This window comes from Acyrthosiphon pisum, chromosome A2 (assembly GCF_005508785.2).
Source record: "Acyrthosiphon pisum isolate AL4f chromosome A2, pea_aphid_22Mar2018_4r6ur, whole genome shotgun sequence".
Taxonomy (NCBI): domain Eukaryota; kingdom Metazoa; phylum Arthropoda; class Insecta; order Hemiptera; family Aphididae; genus Acyrthosiphon; species Acyrthosiphon pisum.
Genome location: NC_042495.1, coordinates 32,559,136 through 32,576,855, shown reverse-complemented (window position 1 = coordinate 32,576,855; position 17,720 = coordinate 32,559,136). Strand labels below are relative to the sequence as shown.

The following is a 17,720-nucleotide window of genomic DNA, read 5'->3' as shown; positions in this document are numbered from 1 at the left end:
TTATCCGTATAATATATGTACAATAGGACGCTTAGGGCGTGAGAACCCACCGAGTTTACCTACATCAGATGGACTTCTCGCTGCGCACGGATCACCCACGTTGATGAACAACATTTAAGCCAACCGAAAAAAATATTATAATATTATAGGCATGGACAAACTAAATCTACTCAAGTCCACGCATTTATAATATACTCAATATGTACCATACGGTATGTCATAAATAAACACGAGATCCAAATAATAGATACCTATATGAAATATTCCAATATACATTATAATATTTGTAATTTAGAGCCACACTAACAATAGGATATTAATTTTAGCGACATTATATTTAAAAAAAGACACAACATTTACAATCTGTTTGTCATATTTAGTTTTTTACATTTTATATAGCTATAGGCATGTAGCATTATTTCGTAACATAACTGTTAGGTATATAATGTTTTTATGTAATGATATTTCTACACGTTGTATTAATTATAGACTTGGTGTATTATTTAATGTAAAAAAAAAAACTGTATTTTTTTTTTAAATAAATATGTCGGTGGTTAGAGTTTTAGACCATTTAAAACAGTTTATTTAATATGGTTAAAAAGTTCGCAAACAAATTGTTTAAAACGCCGTTTTAATTAGAAAAAAACAGTTTAAAACAAAAAGAAACACAATATTCATTTGGATTTTATACATTGATTTTTAAACATGTTTAACAACCTTGAAACATTTCAGATTGCATGTAGCATACTTTTAGTTACTATTATAATATATATTGTATTATCCAAAAACCGTTAATACAATTTAAAACTAAATAAATAAATATATAATTTAAATACAAAAATAATACCTATAGGCGATGAATATAAATTGAATATTTTTTTGGTATTTCCTATAATTGGAGCATGTCACGTGACTAAGTGAGTACGGTTAACCCTTGAAAATTATTTATTTTGTACAAATGTTATTACTTATTTATGGTGGTAAGCTTATACCTAGGTCTGCAGCTGTCAGCTTAATGAAAATTATAAATGTAGGTACATTTAGCCAAGGCGTATCCGAATACTTTGAATTCGGCACGACCGTAGAGACTTATTGAAAATCGTCATCTGTATTTTACCAGCCACTGTAGTTAATAAAATGTGGGCACAATAGGCAGAGAAAACGTGTGTGCACTTGGCCTACATTATTCTATAGAATACCCAAAGTGAAGTCGCCGTTTGGACCCTATAAAACCACAATAGCTATAGCTCTAACACCTGGCGGGTAGGTATTTTTCTCTTTTCATGGCAGTCACATAGCCGATGACGTGTGTGGGCTTACTAACGTCTAACGACACGTCCTGCGTAGCTGGGTAGATAAACAGACAATATATGGGTATTGGCTTGGGTTTTGACCTGTAGGTATCTGTAGTAACAATGGTATGTTAAATGCAGTAGACGTTAATAATCGATTTGCAAAATGCCACGAACGAAATTTAATCCAGTTGGTCGTATGCAGTGTTGGGAATTATCTAAATAAGATTTTTTGAAATAAAATATCATTTAAAGTATCTAGATAGTTATGTTACGATTTATCTAATGTTTAGCTTAGATAAAAAATGGGCTTATCTAATATTATAATGCCCCTACAAAATTATAAAACCAATGTTACTAAAATTCTAATATAATATAAATTATTAATACAATTAGAAGGATATATTTCTTGTTATTATTGCCAACGACAGTATTACGAGAACCTGCATGCGGGCTTACACTATACATCGTTCTCTACTAGCCATAATGAACATATTTAAATTAATTAGGTATAGGTTTGTTTCTCCATCCATTTTAAAAATAAATTAAAATTAACTTTGTAGAACTGTATTTCAAAATCTCAATCCGTTGTTATTATAAATATTATGTCATTATATTGATATAAATCTAATATTACAAAAATACTAAAAAACAATAAATATAAGTGTAAAAAAATGATATTTATCTAATTTAGCCTAAGGATTATTAACCTTTATTTTATTTATCTAATCGAACTGAAAAATCGAAATTTACCTATTAGCTTACATAGTATTCACACTGTTTTTATCAGATTTAGGCTGACATTTTATCCAAGATGCCACCCCCAATAAATATCGGTATTTATTTTTTCTGATTTCGTTTTTGGTTTTGAATACCAGTTTTGCATTTTTCCGATTTCGATTTCAGTTTTGATTACCCGTACCTATTGGTTTATTACGATTTTGTTTTCGGTTTTGGTTTTAAATGGTTTTAACCGGTATTCAAAATCGGTATCAAATATCGGTTTCAAGCCTGGTTCTATGGCCCATAAGCATGGTTGAATTCCTATCGTTTTCGATAAATATTTTATCAGCATATCATAGTACGATCATAGGGGAAAGTACGTATACTACAATATTATCGTAGTGAATGCTACATCACGAACTTCCGTGATTGTTGTCAGCGGGAGACTTGAATGCAAAAGCTGGTTGTGATTGGAGCAGACCGTCTTGCGTTAGAAAATATTCGTTTTACGGTATTTAAATAAATTAAATCGTTACACGAAATTCTGGTCTATCTTTTTTTTTAGAAATAAAGCATTTTGGATTTTTTTTACATTTGATGGACGTTAAATGCCCACGTTATATATTGTGTTGGTCTCCTACACTCTCCGTGTTAGTAATTCATATAATATAGGACAGGAAATTTATAACATTGTATGTTAAGAAGATTCCGTTTTAAGGTCCCAATACACTGCAGTGGTGTAGCAGTTACGATGGAGGTAAAATACTTAATAGGTAAGCAGCCGGACACAATAATATATTATGGTCACGAGATATCAATGTCAGTATGTGTATGATTTAAAATCAAATGGTCAATTTGTATAGTCGTAATAAATTATGTATAATACAATGTCAATAATAATATATAATTAAAACAATTAATATCTAGTCAATTGTTTTAATTCATCGTACCTATGTTAGTAGTTATTATCTATCTGATCGATATGATTATATGAATGATAGTCGTAGGTAGGATTTCGATAAAATCTAGTGGCACGACATCCTTGCGTACTACTTAATATTTCCCTTGCCTATAAACTACTTATTTATTATTGTAGTTCCGGCTTTTACATTGAAGTATCGCTAAATTCCAATATAATATTAATTAGACATTTATGTTTTCGATCCATAGTAAAAACTAATTAGCTCGCTAGAAGTCCTTAGACTTGATCAAATATTTGATTTTATAAAATTAACAAACAAATAAACAAAAAGTATTTTTTAGTACCTAGGTACATAATAATAATAATATATTTTAATTTATATTACACTATGATTAATAATAACATATTAATATCAAATATCAATTACCTAATTTTAAATATAAATATATATATATATATATATATAATTGTAATAATGTGAGTTATAAATAAATTAAATAGATATATAAAATAAATACCCTCCCCATGTAAAAACCTATGCAACTCTGAAGTGAGTAAGTGCCAACGCCTGTTTTTTATCATGTTTTTATATCTGTTATATTATACCACTTATTAAGTATCTATTATTAATATAATTATTATTATTGTTTGATTATTATAATCAATCATATTTACTATAATTTATCAATATGACTTAGGTATATCAGTTTAAAAAAAAAAAATAAAATCTGATTTTTTTTGATTCCCCTTTATGTGGGTATCATATATAGTGTTTTTCCTATTTATAAATTATCTAAAAATTGTTTTAATTAGCTAACTACCCTAAGTGCATAATTAAATTCTAGTAAAATATAATATTATGTCAAATAGTCATCACATCAAGTAATAAAAGGTTTAAATGGTTTATTATTTAAACTCTAAGACTACACTGAGTTAACTTAAGATGCTCAGTGCCTAATTTGTTGAACATAGTTCTACTATGTTATACAGCGACGCAAATAGAGAGGGGGCTTGGGGGCTTAGCCCCCCAAAATCACTCAAAGCCCCCTCAAAAAATAATAGTATAATATATGTATGTTATTCTTAATAAGTTATTTTTACCGGTTTTTTTTTTATTTTATTACTTTGTTATTAAACATTTTTTCCTCTAACTAAGACAATTGCTTATATAAAATAAAATAATATTACAATAAACAATATTACTAATAGAAAGTACTACAGTAGTATTAATGTATTGGTATAAAAATGTCTAAATAATATTATATAGTTATTATTAAACAAAATATGAACGGTTCAACGACAGTGACGGTGACGTCTGATAAGTCACGTAGGCCAATCGCCAATGATTGAGAAAACCAAAAACATTTTTTAATAGCTCCAAACGAATATCATACTGGTTTGTTTGTGTATCATGTTCATACTGATTAGTGATTACCGGCACAGTCGGCACACAGACACAGTGAAATTGTCCATTTCACATTTCAATCTAACCATTTCACTTTTCAGTATTTCACATAGGCAAGTAACGTACCGTACCTCGTAATATTGTGTGATCTTTTATATAATTATTTACCTAGTATATTACTTATATTATTTATATTAGTATACATATATACATTTAAATTCGTTTGAAAAAGAAAAAGAAAATGTTTAGTATTTTTAATAAAAAAAAAAAACTCTGATGATCAACTAAATGTGTCGGAACATACGCCTACGCCTTCGTCTGCAATAAATACTGAAAGTACAATTGCAGATGAAAACTATGAAGAAAGCGAGTTAAATTATGTGCCTATAGATGATGAACATGATTTGGGTAATTTAAGTTTAGGACCACGTCAGCCAATATTAAAGGTAAGTAGATTTTTAATTACAACTTAATTTATGTATATTAATATTATAAATAAGATTTTCAGACATTTTTTAAAAGGAGTATCCTAAGACAAAAATTGGAAATCAAAATCAAGGATTTACACCTTCTCTCTTTAGTGAGTTTAATTGGCTCGAATATAGTATTAAAAAAGATAGTGTGTTATGTTTTCCATGCCATATTTTTGGAGCTGCTCGTCTAACGGAAGATACATTTACTGTAATAGGATTTAATAAATGGAAAAAAGTAAGTTGCACAACTATTCTTATTAAGATTCTAATTAGTCTGAAGTTGAAATACCTTATGTATTTAAAACATAAAAATTAAAATGAAAACTAAATTATGCAGGTACAGAAGTACCTACTAGGTAATATTATAGGCATAATTATAATAATTACTATATATTTTACACAATTTTTTATTTTATCGTCTATAGCTTTGTGGATCAAGAGATTCAAAGACCAAAAAATCAAAACTAAGTTTGCACGCTTCAACAATTAATTACACTAATTTTATGTCAAGATGGTTAGAATATAAAAATTCTTTAAAACAAGGAAGTATCATCTCCAAATTATCAACAGCCAACAAGGAGCACATTGACAAAAATCGGCAGTATATTAAATGTTTAATTGATATTGTTATATTTCTTGGACGACAGGGACTTCCATTTAGGGGTCATCGTGAAAACGAAGATGCTTTAAACAAAGTTAAATCAAGGTAAGGATAAATAAATAATATTCTTTGTGATTTTAATGATTTATTTAACTTTCAAAATTAAGTATAATATTTTAATTTATTATTTAAGGTAATAAATTTTAAAGAGCTGTGCATGTTGTTTTCTAAACATCATATCGAGTTTGAGAAAATATATATTTTAAACTCAACTAACCATACTATCTGGGCCATTCAAAATGATTTAATAAATATTTGCGCTTCATATGTGGGAGATAATATTGTTTCTGAAGTTAAGAAATGTGGCATGTTTTCCATTTCATGTGATGAAGCCAGGTAAATAAAAATATTCTTAAAAATGGTGCTTAGTTATTTTATAACAATTTAAAATAATAAATATCAATGTGCTTGAATACAGATCTCATAAAGAAGAACAAATGTCCATCTGTATCCGTTATACAAACAATTATTTAGAGGTGAAAGAAAGTTTTTTAGGATTTGTTGATGTATCATATAGTTAAAATGCTGATGCATTATATTCATCTATTATCAACTTTTTACATTTTTGTTATCTATCTGATATTCCAATTGTTGGCCAGTTTTTTGACAGAGCAAATGTAATGTCTGGTCATAAAGGAGGTGTCTAAACTAAACTTAATCAAATTTATACATACGCTATATACATTCATTGTATGGCACACAATTTAGTGATTGTGGACACATGCAAATATTTGAAAGTAATCCTATTATTTATTATTTGTTTGAAAAATTTTTTATTACTTAGTACCAATTAATAATTTATAATAACTAAAACCTTATTTTATTTATATAGGATCTTAAAAAGTTATTTAATGGACTAGAAGCCAACTATACGTACATTTCTCATATCCTTCAAAAAATAAAAAATTCAATGAAATTCAAAATCAAATTGGTTTGGAAAAAAAATCATTAGTTCAGTTAAGTGAAACGAGATGGGCCTGTTGTTTTAATTTTTAAATTAATATTATAATATTATAATTTTTTATTCATTTCTATGGTGATAAACAAAGCATTAGATATTAAAATCTCATTTTTAGTGTTTTTTTGTAATTTTTCGGTGGTTTTTCCCGTGGCATTAAATAACTATTGAGAAAATCGGAAAACGACCTTCTGAAGTACTATCTTGATCCAATTTTCTAAAAGATAAGGTACTATATTATGTTGAAATCGAAGTACTCTTTCTGGTAGAAATTTTGTATAAAGGATAAAAAAAAAAAAAAATAAACACCATTGTAAAATCAATAGCTTCCTCGCTCCGCTCAGAATCTAAAATACAGAAATAATTTATACTTTATAATTATTTATTTATTTGGTTATAGTTGTATCAAAGAAAACATTACAAAAAGAGCAATCTCAACTCAAAGATTTTGTTTGTTTGTCAACAACTAGTGCTAGTGATGATCATACTGCAATACTGCAGATATTGTAGAAACGAAAAAAAAAAAACTATTGGAAAAAGAAAGCATATTATTAGATACAATGATAAATATTTTAAAAACAAGATTTTCTGAAGAAAGCCTTCAAGTAGCCTCATCAGTAGATAATTTACTAAACTTGAATTTTGAAGGTTCTTCATTTTTAATTGATCATTGAAAGGTACATGTAAAATACGTTATTATTTTTCAAGCATTTAACTAATGTTTAATTTTTGTTCAGGATATATTTGGAATTTGTAATCAGTCACTGATTTCTGAAATGTCTGTTTTAAAAAACATTCTGGGTGAAAACTCTAGTTTAGATGAAATAAAACAGCATTTGACATTATATGTTAGTAAAGTATTTCCAAATTTTTGTAAGATGTTTCAAGTAACTGTTACTCTTCCCGTAAGTACAGCGACCTGTGAGAGATAATTTTCTACAATGCGACGTATAAAAACATAGTTGCGTACTTGTATGAATCAAGATAGGTTCAGCAATTTAAGTATTATGAATATAGAAAAACACATTCCTATCAATAATCAATACATATTAAATATTTTTGAAAAAATCGAGAGGCATATACAATTACATTAAATATCTCTATTTATTTAAATAAATATTTAAGAGAATATCAGGGCACTATTTGTTTTCTCTCTCTGGCTCACGCGCAACATAGACGATACGCATTTACGCAAAATCATTTTTTCTATGCGTTTAAGTAATTTTAGAGTAAAGTCACCTATTACAAAAAAGATAGAGAATAATATTTTTGAGGGAATGACATATCAATTTTATATTTTATTATTATTTGACTTTGTATTCCACTTTCAAAATAAATAAAAAATTGTTGTAAATTTAAATGGTGCTTAAATTGTTTTAAGACAATATTTAGATGAATCGATATGTCATTCCCTCAAAAGTATTATTCTCTTATCTTTTTCGTCGTGTGTGACTTTACTCTAAGATTACTTAAACACATAGAAAAAAATGATTTTGCGTAAATGCATTTTGTCTATGTTGCGTGTGAGCCCGAGAGAGAAAACAAATAGTGCGCTGATAGCCTCTTAATATATGTAAATGTACTATGTATGAATGTACTATGTATTCTAAACTACTTTTAGAATTAAATAAATACAGATACCATTCTTAAAAGTATGTACCTATAAATTATAATTTAAAAAAAAATGTGTTGGGGCTTGAGCCCACCCTAAACATTTTTCCTATTTGCGCCACTGATGTTACATGTAACATCTTAAGAGGACGCTACCCATGAATTTGTTGTCTCCGTCTTACACACTTACCATATGGCAAATTTTCGTTCACTAGTTTCAATAGTATGCTGTTATTTTTGATATTAAAGTGAATTGACCTATTGTAACATTTTTAGGTAATAACATTATCTGTGCTTAAGCGTTGGATTTTATTCAATATTTTAATTTTCAAGCGAGAAATGAGCCTTTTTAATTTTTGATATTTTAAATACATATATCTTACTTGAAAATAAAAATATTGAAAAATCGCCAACGCTTAAGCACATATAATATTCTAACACACAAGTATGATAATAGGTTAATTCACTCTAATATTAAAACTAACAACACACTATTAAAACTAGTGAATGGAAATTTGTTATGTCATGCGTGTGTAAGACGGAGACAACAAATGCATGGGTAACGTCCTCTTAAATAGTTTTTATAAAATATGGCCACACTATAATTCAAGTGCGCCCGCAGCATAAAATCCCACCCGGGACAGGTTAAAAATTACTTATATAGTTATAACCTATAATCTAATATTAGTTTTAGCGATAGTGATATTAAAGTATACAAGGTGATTCTTTTATCATGAAACACTCATTATTTCAAAAAGTATAAATGTTTTGAAAATATTTTTTAACATAGTTTCAAGTTGTTAAAAAACAACGATTTTATTAAAAAAAATTTTTATTTAACTGTTATTTTTTTTATTTTTTTTAAGTTTCTCACTTTTTTGAATGACAACATAGAGTTTTAATTTCATATTCCAAAGTAGAATATTTTTCTAATATTAGTATTTTGATACATAAAAATTGAATTTAGGACTAGTAGTTTATGAGTTATAAGTATTTAAAGTTTAGACAAGTGGAGTAGTGATCAAACATTTTGAGGAGTAACCCTGTACCACTCCTCTCCTCTAAACCATACTTTAAATACTTATAACTCATAAACTACTCGCCCTAAATTTGATTTTTATGAATCAAAATACACTCAAAACTCTTTATAACGAATCTGAAGGGACCAAGAAATTTCTTTCGTTATAGAGAGGGTTTAAAAAAGTCTAATGGGTTATATAGCAAACCAACCATTATTATGTAATGTTTATGTTATATAGAGTTTTTTCGTTGTAAAGAGTTTCATTATAAAGAGTTTTCACTGTACTTAGAAAAATATCCTGCTTTGGAATATGAAATTAAAACTCTATGTTGTCATTCAAAAACTTAAAAAACTTAAAAATTAGAAGGATAATAAATATAAAGTAATAACTAATTACTAATTTAAAGTGATGTACTACCTACTCTGTATTATACTGAAAATTTAAAATAAACAAAAATGTGTTATATTTTAATTCTTAAACACTTTAATGTAAATTAAACAATGGCCTGTCTTTAACATGTAAATAAGAAATAAGTAAGTATTTAAAACCATTTAATGGTCCCTACGTAGGGAGTGTGCCAATTTCAGTGTTTAAGTGAAGTCCGAACAGTATGGGCCTTTCCAATGGCAATAAATTATCTATCGTCGTATCCATTTAGTGAAAATGACGTTTTACTACACTATATGGACATTTTTTTTGTTGACCTTTTCATGTTGTGGATGAAATTCATTTCACCCACACTCTGTAATATTACTATTATATATGAGTATTTTCGGTATTGAGTATTTGTACAATATGCACTAAGTAGTTGTGTATAAAATTGTATAATATCATAATTATATAATAGGTTTAAGTGTTTAAAACCTTAAATAATTAAATATAAAAATGAAATTAAAAGTTTTCTTAAACTTTATTTTATTATATATTTTTAGATGGTTGAGAGTTATGGAGACGATTGTTGCACAACATTTTTTTTAAAACAGGCACATCTCGGTGTTTGATATTAGATTTTCAATTTACATGAACAAGAAGAAAACCCTTGTCCACCAGCCACCAGTTGAGACTTTAACAGTCGCTCGAAAAGTTAACTCTTTGTCCAATAAAACCTCGTGACTCTGTATAAGACAGACTGACCGAGTATTGTCAACGGGATCATATACTATCTGTATATTACTATGTATCTGTACAATCATTTTCAATTATTTGATATCTTATCTTGAAATTACTTGATCAACTGACTAACCAGTTTCTACAATGTACAAGTTACAAATTACCTATATATCAAGGAACTTTTATATTTATTTTATACACAATTACCTACTGCAAATCGTACAATTTCCAATACCAAAAATACTCGTAATATAGTAATATTACAGAATATGGGTGAAATGGATTTCATCCAATTCATGAAAAAGTCAAAAAATTGTCCATATAGTGTAGTAAAACGTCATTTTCACTTAATGGATACATTTCATGAAGTGAATGCGACACTTTACATATCCATGATATGAATTATAGTCTGATCTCCTTACAGGCTCGACGAGAGGGGGGGGGGGGCAGCTGGGTCTGCATCTCTGGGTTCAGGTCTCGAATAGGGCCTGTAGCTTGGCCAAGTCCACCACGTATTATTTTTAATGTGGAACCGATATCATGTTATAAATGGGGTCGCCGATATGGTTTGTGAAAAATCTAGAAAGCTATTTGTTAAGATTAAAAATGAACAACTTTGTAATAATAATAACTGTATACTATATTATATGTGTTAATAAAAATAATATGATTATTGCTTTTTATACCTATAACTTAACCAGCACATTGTTTTATGATCACAAAAAATTATTTTATTTTTAAGTATCAGTGTAGTTATATAACAATACGTATATGATAATTATTTAACATTTATACGATTCATTTTTGATATACAAATTTTAAAGACGGTGCTGGATGTCAGTGATAAGTTTAATATTTGACTGTGTATGGTGGCCCAGATTAGTTTGTCCCTGGGCCCTTGATTTCTCTCCTCTCTCTGGCCCTGTCTCCTTCCATTTATAATTTCAAATAACAAAATTGTATTAAACCGTAATGCGTGCATAAATATAAACATTTTTAATAGGTAGTACTAGATCTGGACTCATGTAGTCTTCAAGATATCACCTTCTATTTCCAATCGTCGGTAATTTGTCCACCTTGCATGATTCCTCCAAAAAGATATCTAAGATCCTAAAAAGGTACTTTATTGTTGGCTTCTAGGTAGTTATATAATACTTTCACTGATATAGTTAAATCACCCACATTAAATGGATACAATCTATTCCGTCCTTGAGCTCCAAACTTCGATCTTTCCTATGTAGATGCATGGCAATAGCACAAGCTAAACAGAAACACTTTGAATTCTGCTTCTTTAGAACACATCCCAAGTATATCTTAGTTGAAATTATCTAAAGCTTTTCTTCCATATTTCCTGTTGGTGGTCCGTTGGTAATTTTGATTGAAGAATCTAAAACTCCCTAAAAATACAAACAAAAATGTTAAATTTAAAAATGAATATTATTTAATTTTTATTAATTACTTGAGGAATAATGTAATAGAGTGGGTCAGTGGCGGGTTCAGCACTAATGAATATTCTATAATTGACATGTGGATGTTTAAAAGATGCTTCCATTTTTTTTATCCAAAGAAAGCAACCATCTTTGCACTAGATGCACATTCTTTAACAAATAAATAGTAATATTATGTTATAGTGAGTTAATGATTAACTATAATTTCGTATTGACTTTTACCACAACACAATTACCCAACCAAGAACTTAACTCTATAGCATTATGTGCTACTTGTTCTTGTCCTTGCCCTAAAGATATGTTATGGAAGTTATTTTTTTCAATTGAAAATCCTTTTTTTTTACGTACAGCTTCAACATCCTATAACATAATATACTTGTAGTAAACAAGCACATATTGTATATTTGCATAGGCTTAAAATCAGTCTTGGGTAGTATTCCAAATACTATTAGAATACTATTTCCAAAAGTATTTTGTGATGTATTCTGAATACTTTATTCGGAATACTTTAACAGTATGAAAATTAAATTGTTTGATTTGCATATTATTCCCTTGCATTTGATTTAAAACAAAAATACAAATATATTTTATATATTTTATGAGTTGGAAATTTTGAATTAATAATATCTATTAATATAATATTACAATATAAAAATTATAACTGGTATCATTTCATTTTTAAGTGTTTGGAATATTTTTAAGTATTCCAAATATTCGGAATATTATTTTTCATAAGTATCCGATTATTTATTCCAAATACTTTTCAAAAGAATTTTACCCAAGACTGCTTAAAACATTACACACTGTAATATAATTAAAAGCCATTCAAAATTGATTTTAGTTAAACGCAATTGAACATTTTACATATTGACAGATATAGACAATAATGTAATATTTACATGTGTTGGATCAATTCCTGCTGATAATGTAATAAATACAGGTGTTTTATAATTAGTTTCTTTGAATGAATCAATGGACTCTGGAGGACTAAAATTTGTATATTTGTGACCAAAGACTTCCTGAAACCTTTGTCATAAAACAAGTTAGACATTTATTAAAAGTGTAAATTTTGTCTTACACAATATATCTAAGTTTCTCATTTGGAATAAACAATGTTGATAATAATAACATATGTATGAACAAATCTAAATTAGGTATCCATTGCATACTTTTAGTATAAAACGCTTTATGTAAAAGAACAATATATAATATACAACATTATACAATTTATACATTATACATTAAATTTACAATATTATACATTTTTCGTTTTTAATATTTGTTACAACCAAAACTTAATATGTACCAAGGTATAGAAAAAATACAATGCAACAAAAAATGTAATTATATACGGAAAATTTTAATATAATGATTATTGATTACATTACACATTCATACATTTACATAATATTATACATTTACAATATTATACATTTTTTGTTTTTAATATTTGTTACAATCAAAACTTAATACGTACCAAAGTACGGAAAAAATACAATGCGACAAAAATGTAATTATATACTGAAAATTGTAATAATATTATAATATTATATTATAATGATTATAACATGATAAAGAAATTTACTTTATCATGGATTATAACTTATGGATTAAATGTATATACAAAAATGTCTACATTCTACATTTTATAAATTTCCAAAGTAATAAGAACCCGGTTGTCTATTTGACATCTTACACTATAAAAATAAAGTAGTTAAAAAAACCGTTCATAATAAAAAAACTAACTAAATTGATAATAACATAAATTTCCTTTTAAATTATTTTAATATAATATCTAAAACATAATATTCAATCTGATTTGGGCTACATATCAGTAGGATAGTATTTTTGTTTTAATCATTTAATTATGTTGTACTTTTGTACTATCAAGTTTATCAAGAAAATTAAAAGTTGTATACTTGTATATAAAAAGCTAACACAAATAAAAAATTATATTCCATTTTGCATTCTTTTTCACTTATCTAGTGGCCATGATGATATTTATAAAAAAGTTCAGTTTATAAAAAGGCATTTTATAAATATAAATACTGTTATAAACCCAAGAACATGTAATTTAATAAATAATCTGAAATCAATTAAATCAGTAGTACCTAAGTAACATTTTATGTAGTACATAATTTTGTCCATGACTAAATAAACAGGCATGTCAGCTAAAATTTCATTTTCGCTATCGTCGCGCATGTTCCCCAGACATGGAAAGAATAATATAAAATGTATAATGTAGATTATTATTATAGCGTACAATATTTTAGCGTTTATTCCAAGTCTGGGGAACATTTTATCACAATTTTATGTGCAGTGTTATCGAGCTGACATGCCTGTTTATTTAGTCATGATTTTGTCCAATACCTAAAAATATATAATTGCTAATTTAAAATTACATAACAACGAATTATAATTAATTGTGTTATTTTTAAGATTAAGTTATAAATAACTATCTACATGATATATTATATGCATGAAAATAATGTCATTTACCATACTTTATTATGTCACTAATCGGAGAGTACATTAATCTGTGATTGACTAAGGTGTGTACACTCTCGCTAACAGTTGCGGACGGGTATTTCCACGGCACTGCATACCGATTTCATATTTCTTTGGCGTATAAATGTTGTAAGTCAAAAACTACTAGTTTTCAGGAAGATTAAACAAAACATTGAAAAATCATTCAAAATCGTAGACAATAGTGTCTGGGCTGATAATTAATTTAATTTAATATTCATTGAACCAACTTTTATGTTAACAATTAAGTAGAACTTTAAAACCAATTCTTCATTATTTTTAAGTGACTTAAGATAATTGGATTTTTATTTTATATGACTTACACTATTAGGGCATGCATTTCAAATTATTAATAGACTTGACTTAAGATATTAAGACCATTTTAAAATCATTTCTCTCTAGGCATACGTGTTTTGTACTAGACATACATGTTTGATTTATACCATACGTCAAAGAATTGTCCTTTTTAATTTTTAAATCAATGTTATTAGTTATTACTTTTTACTTATCTCGATTAAAAATAAAATTATTTTATTTTATTCACATACTCAATATTACACATTTCCTGTAAAATATTATTTTGTGTCTATCTAGTTTTGTCTTTTGTTTTTAAAGTCAATTTTCAATTTACAAAAATTAAAACCTTAAAAATACGCCCACGAAAGTTATACAGCGTGTATAAATCCAAGACCCCCCCCCCCCAACAACTGCCTTTGAGTGCAGAGAGTCAGAAATTAACAACGATTACTACGCATAGAGGTTTATTTTTTTTTAAAAGGGTGCCATATGGTATTGCATCTGCACCAGGATTACTGCAAAGAGAAATGGAAAATATTTTAAGTGGTTTAACGGGAGTTGGTTGTTTTTACGATGATGTAGTTATAGCGGGTAAGGATGACAAAGAAGTCACAGAGAGACTGCTGGGGGTGTTAGAAAGGTTTGAGTCTGCTGGTTTAACAGTTAAGGCTAGTAAGTGTAAATTGATGCAAGATAGTGTCACTTTTTTAGGACATTGTGTTGATAAGGATGGTTTGCATATTCCTGAAGAAAGAGTTAAAGCCATTGCCCAGGTGAAAACTCCTGAAAATGTGCATCAATTAAAAGCTTTTTTAGGTCTAGTCAATTATTATGGTAAATTTTTTAGAAACATGTCCTCTTTGGCTAGTCCTTTGTATTCTTTATTGAAGGCTAATGTTAAATTTTGTTGGGGTCCTGAGCAAAATAAAGCATTTATTAATATTAAAAATCATTTAATGTCTAAAACGGTACTCACACATTATGATACAACTCTGGAATTGGTTTTAGCTTGTGATGCCAGCCCTAAGGGTATAGGTGCAGTTTTGTCACATAGGTTTCACAATGGGGAGGAAAATCCCATTGCATTTGCTTCAAACACGCTTAGTAAAAGCGAACAGGGGGATTCACAGCTGGATAAGGAGGCTTTCGCTTTGGTTTTTGGTGTCAAATATTTTCATCAGTATTTGTATGGCAGACCTTTCATTCTTAAAACGGATCATAAACCTTTAATATCAATTTTTGGAGAAAAAAAAGGGATTCCGGTCATGGCAGCCCATAGACTATAGAGATATTCAATTTTTCTCGCTGGTTATTCTTATAATATCGAATTTGTGAAGGGAGTTGATAATGGCAATGCGGATGCCTTATCCCGATTACCAATTGAGGGAGCTGATAATAATAATAATAATAATAATAATAATTTATTTATTGGCCATGATATGATTACAGTACAAAAATTGTGGTAAAAAAATTGAGTAATATGGCCCAACACACCACTGAGGATAAACCTCTTTTTGGTGAAATTGGAGTACCAATATAAAACCTAAGTAATTAAAGTAGATTATACATTAAAATTAAAAATTGAAATATTAAAAGATAGAAATATAATAAACATTACAAATTAACAAATTAAAATTAAATAGTGGAAATATTAAAAGACAAAATAAAAATAAAAATACATAAAAAATAAAAAAGTAAAATTAATTCATCGGTTGCTATATAATATATTGAAATTTTAAACAGGTTCACATCATATATTTTATATTCACACTAAACACTATATTAACTCAGCTGCTTGGGCTATGGTTTAGCCAAATATGATATGATATGATCAATCATGTGTTTTGTAGTAATTTTTTTATTAATTTAATAACCACGAATGTTCAGGGGATTGCTGATTTAGATATTTGTGAGGAAATTCAGAGGGACAAGGTATTAAAAAAAGTTTTTTTGTTGGTGATGTCGGGGAAGTGGCCTAATTCCAGTAAAGAACTGTCGGAGGATATTAAGCCTTATTTTAATAGAAGGAATGAGCTTGCTATCGAGCAAGGTTTGTTACTTTGGGGACATAGGCTGGTTATTCCATTAAAGTTTCGGGAGGTTTTGTTGATGGAATTGCATAGTTCTCATTTAGGTACGGTTAAAATGAAAGCGATAGCGAGGTCTTATATGTGGTGGCCAAATATTGACAAAGAAATTGATTTAATCACTAAAGAATGTAGTGGGTGTGTTGAATACAGTGATAATCCGCCAAAGTCAATATTGCACAATTGGCCATGGCCGGAGGGACCAGCTCAACGGATCCATTTGGATTTTTTAGGGCCTATTAATGGCAAGATGCTTGTGGTAATTATCGATGCACATTCCAAATGGGTTCATGTTAGGTTCGTGAATAATATCACTACAGAATCAACAATTAAGATTTTACGGGAGTATTTTTCCTTGTGGAGCTTACCTGCTAAGCTGGTAACAGATAATGGTCCTTCATTAGTGTCAAAAGATATGGAAGAGTTTTTAGCTAAGAATGGAGTGTTCCATGTTAAAACACCTCCATACAATCCTGCATCTAATGGGGCTGCTGAAAATTTGGTTAGAACTTTTAAGAATTTTTTAATGAAGAGTGGTATGAAGTCAGACTTAGACACAGAAATTTCCAGATTTATGTTATCTTATAATAGTACCAAGCATTGTGCTACAGGTGTAACACCAGCTGAGTTACATATTGGTAGGAAGTTATTTACATCTTTTGACAGATTGGTGCCGAGAGCTAAATATAGATATAACAATAGTATGTTGGCAGCTAAGAGAGTTTATAAAGGGGGTAGAGTTAAAATGTTTGAAATGGGTGATATGTGATGTGCCGGAATTATGCTAGTGGGGCTAAGTGGATAAGGGGTACTATTATTCAAATATTATCACCTGTAACTTATATGGTACAATGTGTAGGGGGTGAGGTTTGGAAAAGACATATTAATCAGTTATTGGAAACTAGTGTTGCTGTAACAAACCCTGGTATTAAAACATTAACAAACTCTGTTTTGGGGCCTAAGGATCAATTACCATCATTGCCTGTTAAGGAGGTGGTGAGAGAAGAAAGTGGAGTTGAAGATAGCCTTGAGACTGAACAGCAGGATGTTCCAAAGTTATGGAGGAGTGAGAGGATTAAAAAAATTCCTAATCGTTTAAATTTATAAATGTGTATACTATGTTATATTATATTGTTTAAATGTTTAGGAACTTTAAAGTTCTATTGTATTTTTTTTGTATGTACT

General features: G+C 28.4%; 1 long non-coding RNA gene across 1 annotated transcript; it reads right to left on the bottom strand.

The window, feature by feature from the left end:
* Positions 1-10,930: 10,930 nt before the first annotated feature.
* LOC107884204 lies at positions 10,931-12,885 on the bottom strand. The gene is made up of 3 exons (XR_001679770.2): positions 12,525-12,885; positions 11,637-11,985; positions 10,931-11,574 (listed from the first exon to the last, which is right to left on the bottom strand). It is a non-coding gene; the product is annotated as an uncharacterized LOC107884204 (long non-coding RNA).
* Positions 12,886-17,720: the final 4,835 nt, after the last annotated feature.